The sequence below is a fragment of the Protopterus annectens genome, chromosome 6.part0, assembly GCF_019279795.1.
Source record: "Protopterus annectens isolate FY-2018-M chromosome 6.part0, PAN1.0, whole genome shotgun sequence".
Lineage (NCBI taxonomy): Eukaryota > Metazoa > Chordata > Ceratodontiformes > Protopteridae > Protopterus > Protopterus annectens.
The window spans coordinates 416,329,355-416,350,372 of record NC_056737.1 but is presented as its reverse complement, the minus strand read 5'-3'; the positions used below and the strand labels follow the sequence as shown (position 1 = coordinate 416,350,372).

General features: G+C 39.3%; 1 long non-coding RNA gene across 1 annotated transcript; it reads left to right on the top strand.

Annotated features, from left to right (window-relative positions):
* Positions 1-1,027: 1,027 nt before the first annotated feature.
* On the top strand, positions 1,028-16,758 carry LOC122804058. Its single transcript, XR_006365158.1, has 2 exons — positions 1,028-1,523; positions 16,675-16,758. It is a non-coding gene; the product is annotated as an uncharacterized LOC122804058 (long non-coding RNA).
* The last annotated feature ends 4,260 nt before the right edge of the window (positions 16,759-21,018 follow it).

Below are 21,018 nucleotides of genomic sequence, written 5' to 3'. Positions count from 1 at the left end.
CTCTGCTCATGTGTTTTTTTTTTTTTTTTTGCACTCCATACCACCATATCAAAGGCTCATCTGATAAATCTCTACCTTCCCAGTTACATACTGAACTTACAAAGATTCAAGCTTGCTTTATCACGTTTAATTTGCCACAAACTCTGATTAGCATTCAGTAAAGAAAATCATTTAGCACTGGGCATTGTTGACTCAACCTCTGTCAGCAATGGGGAGTGGTCTTCCTAAATCACTCTCTTAAGATCTTCAGGGCCTATGCAACTTCTAAGCTGGTCTTGCTTCAAAACTGTAACCATACTGTTAACCCATACATTAGGCCATGGATGTTTAACAGTTGCATCCGGCATATCCATGAATTTAAGCTGTTGCTCTCCTCTCTCACTTAAAGCCACTGGTACTCTCCTAAATGTATAGACTACTGGTACTGCACCAGAACATACACCGATTTTACATCCCTGGCATATATACCAACCCAGTAAGTAAATCTGTTTACTTCTGCAAAATATCTCCCAAAATACTTCTCCCAACTCCCTATCATTCGCTCAATTCTAAAGAGACCCTCTGCCGGGAATATATACCAGGCCAGTAAATAAATCTGTTTACTTCTGCAAAATATCTCAAAATATTTTTCCCAACTCCCTATCATTCATTCATTCCTTCCTAAACAGACCCTCTGCCTGCCCTTCCATCACCCCACTCATCACAGTCACACTCCTAGAACTCTCAGAAACTCAGACCAACACCTGCTTGAAATCTACAAGCCCAAAAATCCATAGGTCAAACTCTCTATAGCTACACACCAGCCCTAGCCTAGAACAAATTGCCCCTGTTCATCAGAAACTTAGCTCAAACACATGAATTTAAATAAGCCTTAAAACAACATCTGCTTAATTCCTGGATCTGTCACTGCACAAAGAATAGTTTAAACCACCCTCCCTAAATTATATCTAAATCTACACCTACCTGTTCTCTGCTCTCTCCTACACCCCTCCTTCTACACTCACTATCACTATGCTCTATTGCAAATTTCTCCCCACACACAGTGTCTGTATAGTTTGATGGAAAATGGATGATTACAGTCAGCAAATTTATATATACACAAGTGTGCCACGCCACTTTTGCGTTTCGGCGCCAAGTGTTCAGTCAGTCACCTTCAAAAGTATAAAAAAACAACCTACCTTCTCTCTTCTTGTAATAATACCAACACCATACATACCACCACCAGTCCAGTCCTTCCACCACTCACCACACGAAACACGATGGTTTGCAATTGCTCCGTCCTGAGCATGAAATCATCAAATATTGACTTTTCCACCGATGTCCACCGCAGTCTTCTTCCATCAAGTTGCAACGAACTACGCGAATGCGAATAACGCGATTACTTGGGAGTTTGAGGCTTGTAGAGCTGTCATGATGTCAGACTCGCGTCAGTCATGTGACTGCCTGCCACGCCATCTCCAACAGTTCTCTACTTCTGAAAAATAACAATGCAGGCTACGGGGAAAATGCGGGGAAAAAACAAAGTAAGTGGAAAAAAAAGTGTGTAGCGTATATAGCGCTAAGAAAATCCAGGGGGGTGCAAGTGCACCCCCTTGCACCTGCCTGCGGGCGCCCTTGGGTATCAGGCCTTTGGCATTGTGTTTTACATTACCTGTGTACGTAGACTGTTTGTCAGACTACTGTCTCAACAGAATGGGGCAGCTTACTCTGCAGTAACATTTTTAATCTGAAGTGTTGTAGTTTTTAATGTTGGTGCTTTGTTTTGATGAATTTCATATCATAACTTAGTTGACTGCCAGCCCTACATATCAGCACCATTCTTTCCACATTGTATCCCCAATACTTGTTTATGCAGTCCCTCCTTGTCTTGTTTGGACTTTCTTGCCTGGACTACACGACATGGATGAGTAATGGAGGGGTGGGTGTTCTGAATACTTGCAGTTGTACAAGCTTAGTGTCATAGATGTTGGCCTTATTGCTCTAGTGCTGGTTAAGTGTACTTGCCTACAGTTCACTTAGTGTCCTCACCACTGGAGGGACAATCGGGGAGACAAGCTCAAGTGACTAGAGGTCAGCTCACTTATCTCATTGTGTGTGTATGTGGGGGGCAGGGGGCATCACTAATGAACCATTGTTTTATTGTCCTGTAGTGAAGGCCATAAGGACAACAGGTAGGTATCCAAAATAAACAAGTGACATCAGCAATTATCCTTGTTCTACAGACTTGGGAACATTGGTGTAGGATTGCTTAAAATATTACATACTCGCATTCCAGAGAGTTAGTTAGGCTAAGCCTATAGAAAACAAACTTTTGCATTGACATGACAGGCATGACATATCCAGCTGCTTTCTTGTTGTACAGGAGCAGAATTTCACTAGTCACAAAGTTTTCTTCCCTGAAAATGGAAGACCTACTCAACAGTGGCTTACTCTAGAGTGTCAGCCATGGTTCATGAGGCTAAGGTAGAAGGAGCTAATTAGAAACATAGAGGTTAGGAGTCCAAAGCAATTGCTAACAGAAAAGTGTCTGCTTTTATTCAGCATGCTATCTAAGCAATATGAAACAGGATGGCTTTTGCTTAACACAGCAAAAATACCAGTGCATAAGTTATATGAGAGTAATTAGAACAAAGCAATAAAGCACAAAATACACAAGTCCTTGCAAAATAAGTCAGAATGCCGTATGTTATGCGTTTATAGTAAAAAAGGAAAAAATAAAGGATCCCAGAAGAACATTAAAAGTGCACGACAGGCTGGACATGAATGATGTGTGATATGCTTAGCATGTTGTGCACAGTTTAGCTCTGGAGAACTTGGATGGCAGAGGGTGCAGGATCTGCAGGAGAATTGGTGAGCTACAGGGAAGAAGTTGTCTGGTCACACGATAAAGGATAGAATAAGATTGGAGAAGATGAGGCCACATGAGGCTAGTATGCAGAATGGAGATTGGAAAACGTAGTGTAAGAAAGCCAGAGGACAAGAAGACATTGGACAGTGGTTGTCAGGGCAGTGCAGGCGAGTGGAGTGGTACAGAGAAAAGGATGGGATGTAACCATGTGATACCAAGGTAAGAATTGACCAGCATGGAATGACTGATGCGGACAGCTTTAACAAATGAAGAGGAGACAGAGGTGGCCATGTGTGAGCCATCACCATAAGATGAGTGGGAGGGAGGTAGGCATGGAGAGGCATTCATCTATATGGGAGAGACAAAAGGGGCATAGCAGTGTAGAGGGTTTGGAGGACTAATGCAGGAGCATGTGCAGCACAGGGAGGAAGACCACCACTACAGACATGGAGGGGGGTTGTGGGTGGGTGTGGTGGTGTAACTAGAGGGAGAAAAGGTTGCAGATAGGAGAAGTAATGGCATGGGAAAGAAACTGGAAGATGATGGAAGCAATATGGGACAAAGAAGAAGGATTTGACAGATGCAGATCAATCACAAATAGAACTAAGAGCTATGACAAGGGATTACTATACAGGGAAACTGTAATTGATGCTTAGAGTTAGCAAGATATGGAATGGAGGTGACCAAGTTGGTTTCCGTAGGGGAGGAAATGTATACATACTGCAGTGCATATTGAAACCAGTGACCTGTTGGTGAAAACAGTTGTGGTATTAGCAAGCAGGAAGTAGCAGAAAAGTGTCAGGATGTGGGGTTGGAGGTTATGTTCTTAGAAGTGCCACCCTTGCTTGCAACTGTTATACCAAAGAAAGAAAGAAAGACTTGAAGTATGACTGTAGCAATGGACTGGGGAGAATGGCTTGGGATAGGTAAGGTAGGATGATGGTAGAGACATTGCAGAGAGGTCAGCTCTGTGCTAGTGGCACACTGCATGTGTCAGAAGAGACAGCAATTTTCTTACTTGGGTTGTAAACGTACATCAAAATAATTATGCCTTTGAAATGAAAAAGTCCGTGGACAATCCCATTTTCTGAGTTAACAAATGATGATAAACTAAATCAAGATGGAAGGGAGAAGGGGTGTCACACAAACAGAAAAAGACATAAGCATCCAGGTAGCAGACACAGGGGGAAAAGGACACAAAATGTAGCAGGAGAATAAATAAGGGTGACTTGGATAGGTAATATTGTTGTGTGCTGCAATGAGTCTGGGCAGGACTTTCTCCCAAGAGATAATGCCGGTGTGTGTGGCTGGCTCCACCATCCCCACCAGGGTGGGCCTGCCCATCCTGACTGCTAGTATCATCCGACACCTGAGCCACTAGGTGAGTTTAAGTTGCCTAGACCATATTAAGGACTTTATCCACATATCACCTGTGCTGGCTTATTTTTGTGATGCATTTACCTGTCTGATAAGGGCCTTATCTGTCCAGATACATGCAACAACTGGAACACCCACAAATACACCTTACTAAAAGGATACAAGGCCTAAACAATATGTCCTAAACTGTTAAGAGGTGACCTGTGTGTGCACAAAATGCATCTTCTGACCCACTACTGATGGATTTACTGCACATCAGCATGTCAGGTGGCATTAGAAATGTTCAGTTTAGGGATCTAAAGTCTTCTGCATTATCAACAGAACAGTTTAGAAGGACAGGTGTATCTTGCAGAGGATACTGCTGCTTTTGAGCAGCGTCCCTGTTGGATGGAAAACAGAAAATGTACACCAGGGCTGTCCCCGGTACTAATAATGGGCAGAGGCAGCTCCTAAATGCTTTATTCCATGCATGGGTCCCCTCAAATCCCCAATGGATGGATCCCAGTTATTCTCACTAGGGGTAATGTATAATAATTCACCAGAGCATAGGTAAGGCCAATGTAACAGCAAATGTATAATTTAATTCAAGCACCAAAGAGGAACTTGGTGAAGCTTAAAATGACCTTAAAGAACAGCTAGCCTAGTACATACCTACAAAGCTAGGAGGATGGGGGGGGCTGCAGGCAGTGATGCAGGAGGGTGATGGTGGCCATTGTTGATATTACAGATATGCAGGCCAGTGGCAAGAGGGAAAGGGACATGAAAGTGATTAGATGTAGGTTGTTCAGGAGTGACAGGTATGGGCAATTAGGAGGTGGATTAGTAATGTGCATAAAGTAGAGCCTCAAATGTAAGGTCAGAGAGGAGGAGGAGTAGCATTACCCAATAATGTGAGTGAGAGAGTGCGCAGCATCAGAATCTTAAGTGCCCCGATGGTTAAGGTAGATGTACAAGGGGAATGCACGTCAGCCTTCAGATACTCACAGGAAGAAATGAAAAACTGGAATAGAGTATAAAATGGCTAAGTGGTAGTAAAAGGGATATCGTCACAGGATTTCTGAATTTGCCAGGATCATTTTTTCGAGATTCCAAGCCCCGGGGCTTAAAGGGGAACAGTATTTAGTTGAGAGGGGGCCAGTCACATCATGTTGTGCTGTGGCAGAAGGGCTATAATTCTGTATGTGGTTAAGGTGAATGGGTTGGGGGGGTCAGGTTTATCCAGATGAAGGTGTTACCAGCCAGTAGGAAGCATGCCACTGTTTGGTTTAGTGAATAGGTAAGATTAGGGGAAGAGATTACTCTGAGCTTGGAAGAGGGTCAGAGGTTAATTAAGGGACTGTGGCTGCATTTAGGGAATTGGGGTATGGGAACAGTTTGGGGATGTAGTACTCAAGGTTGTGGACAAGGGTTTGAGGAGGTGAGAAAAAAAGAGATGGTCAACATACCTACACAGGATGGCAAGACTATGAATTAGGATAAAAGACGAGGCATACAGATTTTGGAAAGAAGGTATGTGAAGGTTGAGGAGGCAAATTCCAAGGAGGTAAGCAGAAGGGCAGCAAAAGCACAAGCTGAAGAAGAGTTGGGGAAGAAGTGAAGGAAGTAGCAAAGGCATCTTTAAATATATAGCAATAAGAAGGAAGGGATGGTCAGATCTGGCCAGACTGAACAAAACTGGGAGGGAGATCACTGAAGGTGGGGAAAACAAATACTTTTTTTTCATTGTTCAAAAAGGAATCCAAGACATGGATGCCATGCTAGGAGAGGGTGAGGCTGAATGGGGTGTGTAGTGGACAGACAGAAAAATAGAGTGGAGACTGGGAAGGAATTGGCATCTCTGGAGGGAGATAAAACACAGAAAGCAAATGGGCTGCCTATTAGGGTCTGCAGGAATTTGTCCGGTGTGCTAGCAGATCCTCAAATTGGTGGTGGTCTTCAGCAGATAACTAACAATTGCAGAAGTGCCTGATGACTGGAAGAGGCAAGTATGGTACTGTTGTACAAAGGGGGCATCAAAAAAGATCCAGAGAACTGCAAGCCTGTTCGCCTGGCACAGAGGGAATCACAGAGGCATTTAAGAGGGCATGGCATGTGTAAACAAGGGATGAGAGAGGGAAGATGGGGATGGAGAGTGGTAGAATGCTAAATGCATGTGAAGGACAGAGTATATTTTTTCTTTCTGCCTTCACATTAATGAAGTGCACTGTAACTGTATAGGATCATAGACTGGAATTTGAAAATGCAGGGTGTCAATTGCTGGATGAGTTTGATTTAATAGGAGTTTGCTAGTTTATGCAAGTTCAAAAAGTTTTTCAAATAAAGTTCTCTCTCTCTGTCTCTCTCTCTCACTCTCTCTCTCTCTCTCTCCCTCCTCTGCTTGTACTGAAAAGCATACAGGCTTTGAAGGATGACTGACTGCTGTATTCAGCATGTGAAATCATTGTATTCTCAAAGGACAATTATTTCAGTAAGTCATTTTCTTTTTTTTATGCATTTAAATAATTATGGCCCTCTGGCTGATAGCATGTGACTGATAAAGTGAACTTGTGAAATGTCCTGAAAGTCTGACACTTAGCTAAGGATATTTTACAATGAGTGATGAGCTATAATTTTCAAATCTGTCTTTTAAAAAGTAGGGTGGCCTCTGCTTCGACACATTTACAGCTCTGGAGACTCCGTCAGTATCTGAAAATGAAATACTGGTTGAAAACTCCTACAGAATTACTTAACCAACCCACAGAGACCTAACTGCCTTACTTAAACACTCTGTTTCTTTCAAGGGAAAAGAGATGTTCTGTAAATGGGCTACAATTGAAAAGTGCAAAATGAGAAGGAAAGAAAATGTTTTAAAAAAAAAAAAAAAAAAAAAAACAAACGTGAGACTGCAAAGGTTAAATTTTACTTATGTCTTCCTGGAAGACTGTGACAGTCCTTTTTTATAACATATAAAGTGTGTATGTTTGTGTGTAATGAATTCTCTTATGGCATGTTAAATAAGTTTTTTTTTTTTTAAAGATCATTTAATTTCCCCAGTCTAGAATCCATTATAAAACCTCACTCTTGTCATCACTGTTTATAGTAGCACAAACATTTTATTTCAGTTTGGTTATTACATTTGTTAGCTGGGAATGCCCAGCTATGAAGACCCATTTTCCATGAAGTCCCAAAGGAAGCTCCAAGGCAGTGCAAGACAATATAATCTGTTGCAAGTTATGAATACAGTATATCATAAATAAATTGAAAATGTATGAGCTGTCATGCAAATAAGACAGCACATTGAAACAGCAAAGCAGTCATGCAATTAATGACTTTTATCAACACAGAACAATTTCATAAGATTACAACCAGTAAAATAAGGCAGAATTCTGTATAAAAGACTTTCAGTGAACCAACCACATTGAATGAATACCGTTGATTAAAATAAAGTGAAATTGTAGCAGCAGATAATACATACCAGTCAGATGATTAGCCACAGCTAAAAAAAAAAAAAAAAACATAAACCAGATAAAATGAAAGGACAAAGAAGCGACTGTTCATGCTAGAATAACGTATGCTTTAATTACAGTTCAATGTTTTTAGGTGATTTCATAAAAGTTACCTTGCATATTTGCTTCTTAGATGTACACTGTAAGTTTTAAGGAAGTTTATTGCAATGTTTCCTTATGGAAACACAGACCCTAGGATTTAAAAAATGCTCACTGTTCATGCCAGTTGCCCAGCCCAGGTTAGTAATTTAGAGTGATGGTGAAAAAATGTGATTCGGAGGAATGGTCACATTATTGACTAATTTAACATGTATGTGAGTCACAGCACTTTTGGACCTAACCTTGCTAGTGTTCTAAGTAGTGGCACATGCATTGTGTTAGCAAAAACACCCCTACACACACTCCCACCCACATCCAAACAAGCAATCCCCTCCGCAGTTGATCACACTCTTAAAACATGCATTATCACACACACACACCACACAGACTCTTTATTCCCTACCTAACTCCTCCTTAATGATACCACCCAGGCAGACATACAAACACACGCACACACTTTCACGTGACTTCCTTCTTGCCCTTACAGACATGCACAAACACTTCCACCCTTATGCTTTCTCTAAGCTTAGCTACACCATATGTACTTCCATAGGACTGAATGGGTGACCACTGTCTTTGCAGTGGTCACTGTTTCCTCCTAAAGTAAAATTTTATTTGGCCAAATAATTCTCTAAATTGCTTAGCAGAACAATCTGGAGTTGAGGGCATTTACTTGGATAACACACGACCAGTTAGCATTAGCCACTGCTGCTGGACAAGCTGTATCTGACTGCAAGACTTTCCTTCTTGCTGTGGCCCCCTTGAGAGGAAAAAACTCGGCACTAGAGCAATCTCCGAATAAGAAAGGTTTTGCTTGATGGTGAAACAAGATTTCCACGTTGCACTAAGTTTTCCACATTGCACTAAGTGTTTCTGAATCCCTGCCAGAAACGAGCATCATCAAATTTGTTCTTAGCTTTAGGTACAGACTAGACTTGTAAGCAGAATTACAAATATCTGGAGGCATATGGTGTATTTGGCAGCCTGTTGAATTCTCACCAGGTGCTATGCATATTCTGACCAAACCACATTTTTACATATGTATTTTATGCAACTAAATAGTGAAATTACTAAGACCATAAGATGCAATGCAAACAAAATACATGTTGCTGAGCATTTAGCTAAGGGTTCCAAAGCGGTGCAGTGGTAAGATTTCTCCTTCATGTGGAGGAATGTGAAATATAACCTAATAGGTATTTTGTAGTACTAGAAATATGATTTTTGAGAGAACATATGATGTAATGTTCATGGTTCCGATGTTCAGAATGGGTGAATATTGATATTCACAGGGCCGTAATTGTGATTTTTGGAAAAAATAGAATTGCAAGAGCTGCAAGGGTGAATGTGGACTGAGTGTTAGTCCAAATCTAAGGTACCTAAGAGTATTCATCCTACTCTTGAGATGTGGCAGTCTCAGAGTTACTTTGTATGTATGTATGTGTGGGTGCGTGCGTGCATGTATATATATTTTTATATATGTATATATTATAGCAGGAATGTGGAGGATGCAGCCCCCATGCCAGGGGGACAGAAATGGTTTAGAGGTGCAACATGCATTTTTTTTTTTTTTTTTTAAGATTCTCACTGTTTATTTTTGGAAGGCTTGGAAATTTCTAGTATTCAGGCTCAAACCTCTGATAGGAAGGCATTCAAAATGTTTTCCTTTTTTAGAGATGTGGTTGAGCTGTATGCAAATATAGCTGCTACTTCTGTTTATTTCATTGACATATTTCTGTAAGAGTGATCACTGGGAGATTTTGGGGGATGTTTTTATATGCATAGAATCTTTATTCTGTTTTTTAACAAAATATCATTTTTTGATTTACTTTAGCATAGTCCAATATAACAGATTATATTTTTTGTATTTGAGCAAGATGACAGAAATATTGGTAAAATTTACAAATAGTACCTGCTTATAAAGATAGTGTTTGTGAAATTTCAAACTATTTTAAGGATTACTAAAATAAAGATGTGTAGGACCCAGTACATGATCAATCTTCCTCTACCTGTAGAATCAAGGCTACCAAGATTTGGACAGCTAAGCAGCTAAACTTTTCCCAGGCCACCTAACTCCTCCCATTTTCCCACAGTCCTGTGCGTGGAAGGACTGCTCCACAGATTTCTTTTGTCATGTATAAGTCCAGTCACATGTACTAACTTTCGTAGTCTCGTGCTTATTAGTATTTTCTAATTATTTTGTAAGCATATCACTGGAGGTCTGTGTTTTTTCAGCACCATTATTCTCCTGTCAGAGGCATAGTTAGGGCAGGGCAAAGGGAGCAGTTGTCCTTGGTGCAGGTTCTTGGGGAGCATGCTCAGCAGATAAGCTGGAGTTGAAGGGCAATACTGACATACAGAAATCAATGTGAATACTGTATTTGTAGTTGTAGCTGCTTTATTTGTGGTACTTTAACTGTAGCTAAGCATCTGCACCTCCCACCCCAAATCATTTCCAACCTCTTAATCACCAATTTTAAAGTTAGTAATTCTCTGCTGTGGTACCTGACTTTTTCTCCTATTGTCTTCCATTTGGACCATTGTATATCTTACCAACTGTTGCATGTTTCTCAGTGTGTTCCTACTAATATTTGGATTCATAGGAGGCTTTACTGCCATAAATCAGACATCAACTATAAACTTTAAGCAATTTTACTGAATATATGCAAGTGACAGAATAACTGAATTGGGCAGGCGTCCATTTTTTTAGTCTTTAAGAATTGAGTACATGTTTGTGCCTGTGTTTTCATATAACTTAGTTATTTGAATGTGTAAGAAACTTTCTGAGCCCCAGCATAATTTGTAGTCTTATTTCAGTCTAGTATGCGCTTGTAATCTTTATAGCAGACTTGCATTTTTTCATATCTGGCTTTTCTTCTAACAAGTATTTCCTTAACCTTATGAAATTTGTAAATGATGTTCCTCTGTGCATGACTTGCAGTGGGCTGCCTGTGTTTTATTTTGTTTTAGGTGTAAGGAACCTGTACTTTGTTTGACCCTCTTACTTCTAGTTTAGGGATCAGTTGTGGTCTTATCTCAGTCTGCTTTTTGGACTCTGTGCTGTCACTTGTAATTATATCTCAGTTTTAGACTGTATAGATATTTAAGAAGCGACCAAATTTTTTTTCCCTTTATTTCTTAAGAAATATCTCCTCAGTCTTGCTAAGTCTGTAGAGGTTTATATCTACACCTGACTTGATTTTGGCTTCTTGTATTTGGTTCTGAGTTGAAGAGAACTAGTTTGCTGTTTGACCATCTCACCATTCTGGTTCTGGCTTCCATGTCAGTTGTGGTCATGTCTTAGTTTACTTTTTGAGTAACCTTTGGAAACATGTAAGTGTTGGTGTTAGCCTGTACTTCTTTTTACTTTTTTAACCTTCCAAGCACACATTTTATCCTCATTCTGAGTTGATTGGAACATTTATTTTGGACTGTGTGACCCATTATTTCTGACTTTGGCATTAGTCGCAGTCTTTTTTTCATTGGGATTGAATCTGTTTATGTCTACCTCCAACCTTGCTTCACTTTCAGTGTAGTGGATTTTGAGGCTCTTCCACCTCTAAGGAAACAAATGAGCTTTTCCAGTGAGGGACGCTTAATGGTCAACAATGCAAAATGAAAAAGGACAAAGTTTTTTTAACCTGCATTTGTGTGGGGGAGGAGAATTCCGTCTTTAAACCACCATATATGAGACTCCTCATAATAATCGTACTGCAGAGGTGTCCCCTGAAATTGTATTCTGTGCTGGTAAAATGCTAAGGTAGTTAAGGAAAGCATTGTGCAATAGCATTATTTGGCTGTAATGACACGATGGTTTAGCCTATTATATTGTAGTGTAACCTTTTGAGTATATCTAACTTATTCCAGTTGTTCTTTACTTTAATACCAAAGGAATATCTGCATTTTGTTTCACTTATTTGTTGACATTACGTATAATGTTTTTTTACACTTATGTAAGCTTGTATTCATAATTTTTCTGCTTCCCAGTTAATTATTTTTGTACATTTCTACCCATCAGCACCTGGGTCAAGGCTTAAAAAGGCCTGTGGGCCAGGCCACCAAATGAACGAATGACTGAATAAATAGCCAGATTAATTTTATCCGGTCTGACTGTACCTAGCACTACAGTTTTCTGAATCTTTTTCATTTTCTGTATAAATGTTTGTTCTTTATCAGAGCCTCAGTCATTGAGGAAAAGTGACTTTAAACCAGTCTACCTACCTAGTTAACAAATGTATGCATGTATGAATGAATGGATAAAGAAATAAGCAAGTAAGCTGTCAGGTTAGTTTAATCAGGCCTAAATGTGCCTAACATATATGCAGTTTTTTTTACCTATCTGTTAATTCTGTTTAGAGAATAGATGACTTGTACATTGCCACTCTGGAGAATGAATGTCCTTCCATATCACTGTTACAGTGTTCTTTATATAAGGGATCTCCTGACTAGGATAGCCCAATGTCCAGCCAGTATACCAGAGCCTTTAGATCTTATAGATGCTGTACATTACATTTATGCTCCCCATACAGGGTGTAGGCCATAAAGTTGACGTATGGATGCAGACACTCAGAACTACTTTGCTTAGAAAGCCATTATCGAACGTCTGTCTGAGTGCCCTTCTGCTGCGCTCGTTACCACTCCATCTTCAGATAAGTGCCCCCCCCCCGGGGTTTTCTTCTCTCCTTTTTTCTCTAGATCGCAAGGATGCTTACCTTCATATTTCCATTCACACACTGTTCACGAAGGTTGTACGTTTCTGTGTTTCTTCCTCACATGTTCAGATGTTCTTCGTGTTTCACTGTTGCAGTCATCATATTTGGGTTATCTGCCTGCAGGTAGCCCACAGTCCGCCTGAATACCAGAGTCTTGGGATTTTTGCATCGGATGCTGTCGCTTCTTCCATGACATCAGGTTGTCAGGGGTATAAAACATGCAGCTGACACCATTACATCAGCTTTTCTTGCTGTGCAGTGTCCGAAGCAGCAGTAGTTTGCAAGTGCCGGTTGCCACCTCCTGAAATTTTCGTTTTTTGAATTTCAGACCTGAAGTCTTCTAAAAGATAAGTACCCCATTGGTGATCCTTTTTTCTTGCTCTAACCAATGTCAGGAAAAGTTAATAACTGTCTTGCCTGTGGAAAGCAAATACCTCATAGAGATTTTCATTCTTACTGTGTCACCTGTTTAGGCCCAGACCACGACGATCCTCGCTGTCAGTTTTGTGCCTTGTTCAATGCCCAAACTATTCATCGTCTGGCTATTGTTGTGGCTAAATTATTTCTCTCTCGTTCTCCGTATTCCGAAATGGCTTTGATAAGCCATCCAACTACCGATCTTCCAAAAAAAGTAAGGATTAAAACAGAGACAGACCGCATAGGTCCAAAATTGCCGCTTCTGTTAAGCTAGTCGCCAGTCCGCTGGTACTCAGTGAGGTGCTTTTGCAGCCCCTGATACATGCTTCTACAGATTCGCAGGCCTCTACTGAGACCCATTCGGAGTCCGGTATGCCACGAGATGCTTCTTTGACTATGGAACCTGCGGATGTCTCTACCTTGGATGGGTCCGGAGCCGCTGTGCAGGCACCTGCTTCTGAGGGTGTGTTCAAGCCTTACGATTTTCATATTAAACCGACAACTTCGTTTCAAACCAAAAGTACCAAATTTCTCAGGCCCAGAGTTTGCACTATGCCTAGGAAACCTTCTTAAGTTCACCTATGAATGGCTTACAGAATCTATTTCTTTCCTAGATGTTACAGTGTATAAAACAGTAGGAGGTATACACACTAGACAATATGTTGAGCCTTGTAAGACCAACAACATGGTACACTCATGCAGTATGCATCCCAAGCATGTCAAGCAGAATGTCCTAAAAGGACAGTTCTTTAGGACAGCGAGATTAAGCACAAGAGATAGTGACATGTATGATTCCTTCGACACACTTGCCTCCAATTTAATGAAGAGAGGATATAGTGATATAGAGATAGCAACTGCACAGAATGATGCAGTTATGCTGAGGGACGTGTACAAGACTGTATTTTAATGATTTAAATGAGGATTTTGTCTCCTCCACTATAAGACCTACCCAACCTGTACGTATGAATCTCGCATATTCTAGAGATTCAGAATCCGTCTGTGAAATTGTTAAGAAACACTGGAAACTTTTGGCCTCAGATGACAGATGTAAAAGGTGGTTAGGAGATGCACCCTCTTTTTGTTTTTAGAATTGTCCATCAATAAAGAAAATGTTATGTTATAAGCCTCTGTCTGCTGGTGAGGAAGGTGTAGTTAGCCAAAGGGTAGGTACTTTTCCTTGCCGTCACTGCAATGCTTGTAGATATATTGACAAAAGATGACCATTTTGTGCATCCAGTAACAGGACATATTTTTAATATTCAGTTTTATGCAGACTGTAGTACTAAAAATGTTGTTTATTGTGCATCCTGTGTAGCTTGTAAAAGTTTTCATGTTGGAAAGACCAACCAATGCTTGAGAGCTCGTGTAAGGGAGCACATATATGGTATTACCAAAAGAGATGAAAGGAATGCACTGTCCAAACATGTCATGTCAACAGGATGTGGACACTGGTTCAAGTTTTTGGTATTAGAAATATATACACCTAGTTTGAGAGGGGGTGACACAAAAACAAGAACAGAGTGTACAGAGATAAAATGGATGCACCTGTTTAGGGCTGATGTAGGCAAGGGGTTAAATGAAGTCATCTCCATTAAGTTATTGCTAAGATCACGTGACCTTAAACATTAAGTTATTTAAATGCATTGCTAAATGATGTAGGAATGGATCTGATAAAGTACATTTGTGTATGAAAGCGCTTATCCTGTATTTTATTGAAGTATTTTTACTAGTTTTATTAAACTTTGGTTTGCTCACTCATACTCTCTGCCTAGCCAGCTTTTTTTTTTAATTTTGTTCAGTCTCTTGTGCCTTGCTGGTTGCTCTTTATATTCTCTCTCAATGAACTAGCCAAGTTAAACCTCTCCCATTCTACCATTTCATGGTTTCACAGCTACTTGTCTGAATGCCAACAAGCAGTCAAGTGACAAAATGAGATCTTGTCCCTACTAGTAGTCTGTTGGTGTCCCACAAGGTTCTATTCTTGGGACACTACTGTTTGCTATTTTCATTAATAAACTCAGTACTGCCACCCTTCTGGCTAACATTGTACAGTACACAGATAATTCCTCCCTCTTCTGTGCAGCTCCCTTCCTTCCTGAGCTCCTATCTAGAACCCCAAAATCCCTTACAGACCTAGAACAGTATCTCTCTTATAACCAACTCATACTTAACCCAAACAAGACAAAACTAATGCTGTTCTCAAGTATCAAAATGTCTGAGCCCCCCTCCTCTTTTTATCATCCACTCCTCTAACAATACCAGAATAAAACCTATTTACCATACCAAACTGCTAGGCATAACAATTGACAACTCCCTAAAATATGACAGACACTTTCTATTAGAAAGGTCCACATCAAACTTGGCTCCCTGTACAGAGCCAACCCATTCCTCACTCATACCTCCAAGCAGTCTATAGCCAGGACACATCTACTGTCCACTCTGCTGTACAACTCTCCCATATTTGCAAATCTTAGAAAATCAGACCTAAACAAATTAGAGGCCTGCTGCAATAAAATAGCTAGATTTGCTTGTAACCACCCTAATAGATCACACCACTGCTCAGCTCTCCACCAGCTGAAGAGGATTGAATTACCAAATTTTCTCTCTCTGTCAACTTAATATTATGCACACCATTATTCACCAACCAGACAACTGCCCTGCCCAGAAAAACGTAGTTCAACCTTACTCTAATAGTAAATCCTTGAGGTCTTCCAACAAACTTCTACTAAAGGTCACTAAATCCAACAATAGTTTCGGGGATTCCTTGTTCTCCAACCAAATAGCAAAGAGTGGAACTCCGTTCCCCAACACAGTTATTATACTTAACATCGCAAACTCTTCCTAATTCAAACTGTTCCTCAAGGAGCACCTAACCAATAAATGGCTCTGCTCCTGCACTACCCCAGGATGACCTTTTTCCTTGCTCTGTATAGCACCCCACTCACCTAACTTCCAAGTTCTTACTTTCAGTATAACCCAAGCCTGGTGTCTCTCTTTTGCTACCTTCCTATATACATATTTTCATAAAAAAAATCAATGACTATTTATTATGCAGTATGATGTGTAATGTGTGACTTTATTCAATGTCAATCAAATTACCGTGTTGTACCAAAGTCTTTGCTTACTTCACTTCATAAAACTTTTTTACATGTATCTTATATATTTTTCACTATTTTAATACTGTATAACAAACATTACCATAAGAGAGCTTATATTAGTGACTTGTTATGTATTACCATTCTACAAGTGGAGCTTTTCTCCACAGGTCTCCTCTGAAAACGGGCTCCTGGACCAGTTCGACACTCCTGGTAAATAAAGTAAAGTAAACAACTAAATAAATAAAGTGCTGTATGACCATTGACTCACATATGCTGAAATATGCTCTATATGGATGAGTACCTTTTTATAATTTTAAGATGAAGTAATATTTAAGAAATACTTAACAGTCTGACTTAAAATAAGTTACACTTTATGGGGTTGCAGATACTATACATACTCAAGAAACCTTTTTGGCACAATATGTATAGAATAGATGCACTCTATTTTGGCTTTGTTTAAATACAGAGCACTGGAGACTAGATGGTACAGTTTTTTTTTTTTTTTTTTTTAAGAAATGCTGATTGTTTCTTTCCATGAAAATGTTCTTCCGAAATGCACTTGTTACAGTAATATTGTTGAGGAACTATTTGGTGAAAACAACATATACCATTTTCAGTAGCATTTGTGTTGATTTTGACAGGAAGAGGAGGATGTAAAAACACAAGAAGAGCAGGAGGAAACAAGAAAATTTTCAAGAAGACGGATTACTTCTAACTGGGATCGGTACAAAGAGCCTGAGAAGGAAGAATCTGCTGAAAATGACGAGCCTCCACGAGGAACAAACTACAGTGTCCTGCTCAGCTCTGCAGGTAATAAAATCTAAGATGTCTTCCTTTTCCTGTTTCAGTGCCTGACAGAAAAGACATTTGGCTTGACATACAGTGTCTTCAGCTATTTCATATGAGCTTATTAGTTCTGGGGTTGTGACTTAGGAAGTGCACTGAAACAAGTAATGATGCAAGTGGCAGTTAGAGTGTAGCATGATTTTTAAATCAATCTGTTAAAGCTGTTTATTAATGTACAACTAAGTTGTAATTTAGCATCTATGCTTAGTCAAAAGCTAGTGGTAGGTAAAAGGTATGTAAAAATGTGTGTGTTTGGTTTGAAGACTAGTACTGCCGTCCTGCAGTCATGAATGCAAAAGTTTCATTGTTTACTTTCTGTGTCACATTTGCACAGTTGTAAGTTGACTGAACTGTGTTTGTTTATTGGATTCATCTGCAGTTAATGACACTGAGTCTTTTAGACAGTCAAGCTTTCTCCTGGGAGCCACAGATTGAGGCAAGCTAAAAGCTTTCCAAGAGATTCTACACTGCAATGTGTTGTGCATCTACTCAGATCTTTGGATTATTTTTTGTATTATGTTTTAATTAATTTATTTTACAAATGTAATGGATTGGCTTACTGGCTTATGCTGTTTTTTTTTTTAACTGAGGATTTATTAAATGTGTTGCATACTGACATTTGTCATTAAGATCTTTTCAGCCATAGCTAAGAATGCATATGTTGTTGCCTGATTGCTCTTAGCTTCCTAATTTAGAACCTGAAAAAGCTGATATATTTGTGTAATTCAATATAGTGACCTGTTAACATCCCCATAGTGTGAATGCAACAACGTAAATACGGGGAGGGTCTGTCTTGGCACAGCCTCCCTTTTAAGGTTTGTGTTCAGGCAGGTCTTGACAGGGTTCTTAAATTAGACTTTGTTATAAACATTTCTAACCTTCTTACCTATGAGGTCATAAGTGCTGTTCGAATTAATTTACTTATGGCAATACTGTAATATGGCCTGTTACTGTACACTGCACAGAATTACTTCAAATGATAATGAATAAAATATGCCACTCCGTCACACTCACTCTGGTCACAGATAGCATCACTGCCTTTCTACGTAAAGGTCTTAATCATGACAAAGGCCTGTCTTTTCACTTATAGAACTCTTCCTTTTGATGAATCTGAGCTAATCATTCATTTTTTGCAGTTAAACTGGAATCACCAAAGACAGTTTCCTCTTTCATGCTCAGCTCATAGAGATATAGCAACGCCCTTGGAACACTGTCTTGGTCATGGTATGAGTTTTAAGTCTCTAGATTATACTGACTTTGTTTCTCTGTTTCAAGCATGCAACCTGTTACCTGCAGCTTGGATCAATGGATGATAAGACTGACTTTCTGCTAGCCTTGACATGCTGAGCCCTTTGATTTACAATATCATATTCTCTTCTTTGAGTACCATGATTTTTCCATCTTTGTTACAGAAATCTTTGGTGATCCCTGTCTTGAAGAAATGTTCTTGTGATCTTATGTGGTGGCTTTAGTTATTACCCTGTCTGCAACCTTTCTTTTTCTGGAAACGTTATTGGGAAATTTGTGTCTTCGAAGTTACATTGATTTCAATATCCAAAAAAGCCCAACTATACACTATACATAGTACTAAGTCAGCCCTTACTCAGGTTACAAATGATCTACTAATCTCAAAGTATGGTCTTCCTAGATTTCTGCTTAGCAGCTGATATGGCAAAATAAAATATTATTTTGGGTTGTTTGCAGACCATGGGGCTTCAGTCTATTCTAGACTGGTTTACCTCCTGTCTTTTTGGATGTACCTGATGGATAACATCTGTTTTTCACACTTTTTCCAGGCATGTTGCCATCTTTTTTGCCTCAACCGGGTTCTATCCTTATTCTCTTGTACTGTCTGTATACGCTTCCTTTCAGAGAGGTTATTATGAGGAGAGGTTTTGTCTACGACTGTTGTTCTGATGATATTGCAACAGATTTCCTTTTACTAAGCAATGCATCTGTAACTGGATGATTAGAAAGCAGGTGGGACTCAGTAATTCCAAGACATCACCATTCATAGCACTTTGTCTGGCTTTAAATTCCACCATCATTTTTGCTGATGATAATGGGATGTATGGACAAGGGAAAACGGTGCTCTAATTTTGGATGACAGATTGACACAAATGGCATCTGTCATCACGTTATATGTACATTTGAGAAATAGTTGTACATATTAAGCACTTTCTACCTTCTCAGGACCTTTCTTTTCTGCATGCTTTGGACTACAGCAATTCCACATACAGAGGGATTCCTAACACTAAACTGGCCCAGTGGCTGCTGATGCAGAATACTGCAGACTGGTTGCTTACCTTTTAATTGCCTTCACATCACTCTGGCCCTGAGTGATCTGCACTTGCTGCCATTTCAGTATTTATCTTAATCATCATCTTCAAAGTTTTATTGTTGGTGTAAACAACTCGCTGTATAAAATAAGAAAAACGCAGTACCAGAAATCACAAACAAACCTTTAATCCACAGTTTAAGCACTTCCATTCCAGTATAACAGGAACTTCATCAGAAACAAAGTGTCAGTAATATGTTTCTGAGGAAGTTCCTGTTATATTGGAACGAAAGCACTTAAACCATGGATTACAAGTTTGCTTGCAACTTCTAGTAAGGCATTTTTCTTATTTTATATACTGGGTTGTTTACGCTGTGTGGTTATTAGTTTCTTTATTGTTACTGTATTTAGTTTTTCATGAATTGGGTCCCTCTTATCTAAATGCGCTCCTCCCTACATCCCTGTCAGGCCATTACAGTCTTACTTGGTATTAATATTAGAATTTCTTAGTGTGCTTTTGGAGACATCTTGTGCTCAATCCTTTTATTAATTCCTCTGGGCCTCCACCCATGAGTCAGGAAGTTCACTATCACCAGTCAGTAAAGAGAGTCCCTCAAAACACTATTTATTTATTTATTTACACTAGGTTATGTTTTTTTATGATTAGTATTTTACATGGTTATTTAATTGTTTTGTTGCTGTTTTGTGTTATCTGTTTGCATATTTTAATTTTATTTTTGTAACCATTATTGGGTTCAGTCACCTTAATAAACTTTCTGCTATCACTGACATTTAAATTCTTTTATCATGATTTCTATCTGCACCTTGCAGAAAGTTACAAATTAAAACATCTAACTTTTTGGTCAGATGCCTCGAAATGCCTTTGTTTTGTTTAGCCTTAGAACAATGAACCTTTAGAAGATTTCTGTGGTCAGAATGAATAAACTTCCAGCTGAAGTCAGGAATGAGCGGAGCAGGATTGTAAAGTATATTTTGAAACAAGCTGGTTAAACATGTTAAATATCACAGAGTTGCAGTTGTTACAGGGTCAGTATTTAACTTCATATGTTGACTCCCAGTAAATTGTGTACATCTAGCAGCTTAGAGCAGTTCCCAGATTTTATGCTGTTTAACAGCATCAGTCGTTGTTTTAATCTAACTTACTAATTACAGTGCTGAAATAACTCCTGTCATACCTTTCAGCTGTACAGATTTCCAGATTTTTGACTCATATTTTACACTATTCTTCATAAAATCTGTGCTTTTCTGGTAGGTCACTGAGGATTTGAAGTCAGTAAATATTGACATACACGAGTTTCAGACTTCATATTCGTTGGAAAACACATGCGAACACAAATCCTGTTGTGCTAGCAACTTTCTAACTTTAAAAGGGCAATATTTAAAATCTGTCCTTATTTTTGGGCCTTTGCCCGCACATTATTTTAAGCTTGTCCAGATTTCTTGTACCAAGAGGTTGAGAGGTATGACTCCTGTTTCGGTCCACAGCACAGAATTACTTCAAATTGCAGTAAATAAAATATAACACCCCATTACTCTCTTTTTTTTTGGCAATCATTACTGATCATTTTAGAATTCTTAAGCAGCAACTTTATGCTATCTGTGTTTGCAGTGTGTGACAGTCAGATGATAGTATTAAAGTATATGATCTAAGAAAATTAGTAGTTTTTCAGCCATATACTCCAGTGTAAACATCAATTGCAGCTGTCATTTTATTACTTCCTCTGAAGTTCTTTTCAATCCATCTTCATTTTGACAGAGGCGAAGTGCAATTTATTTGACTTTAATATAGTTTATGCTAGTACACTGTTGAATTGCAAAGTGAAGCTTTTCTTGAAAGGAA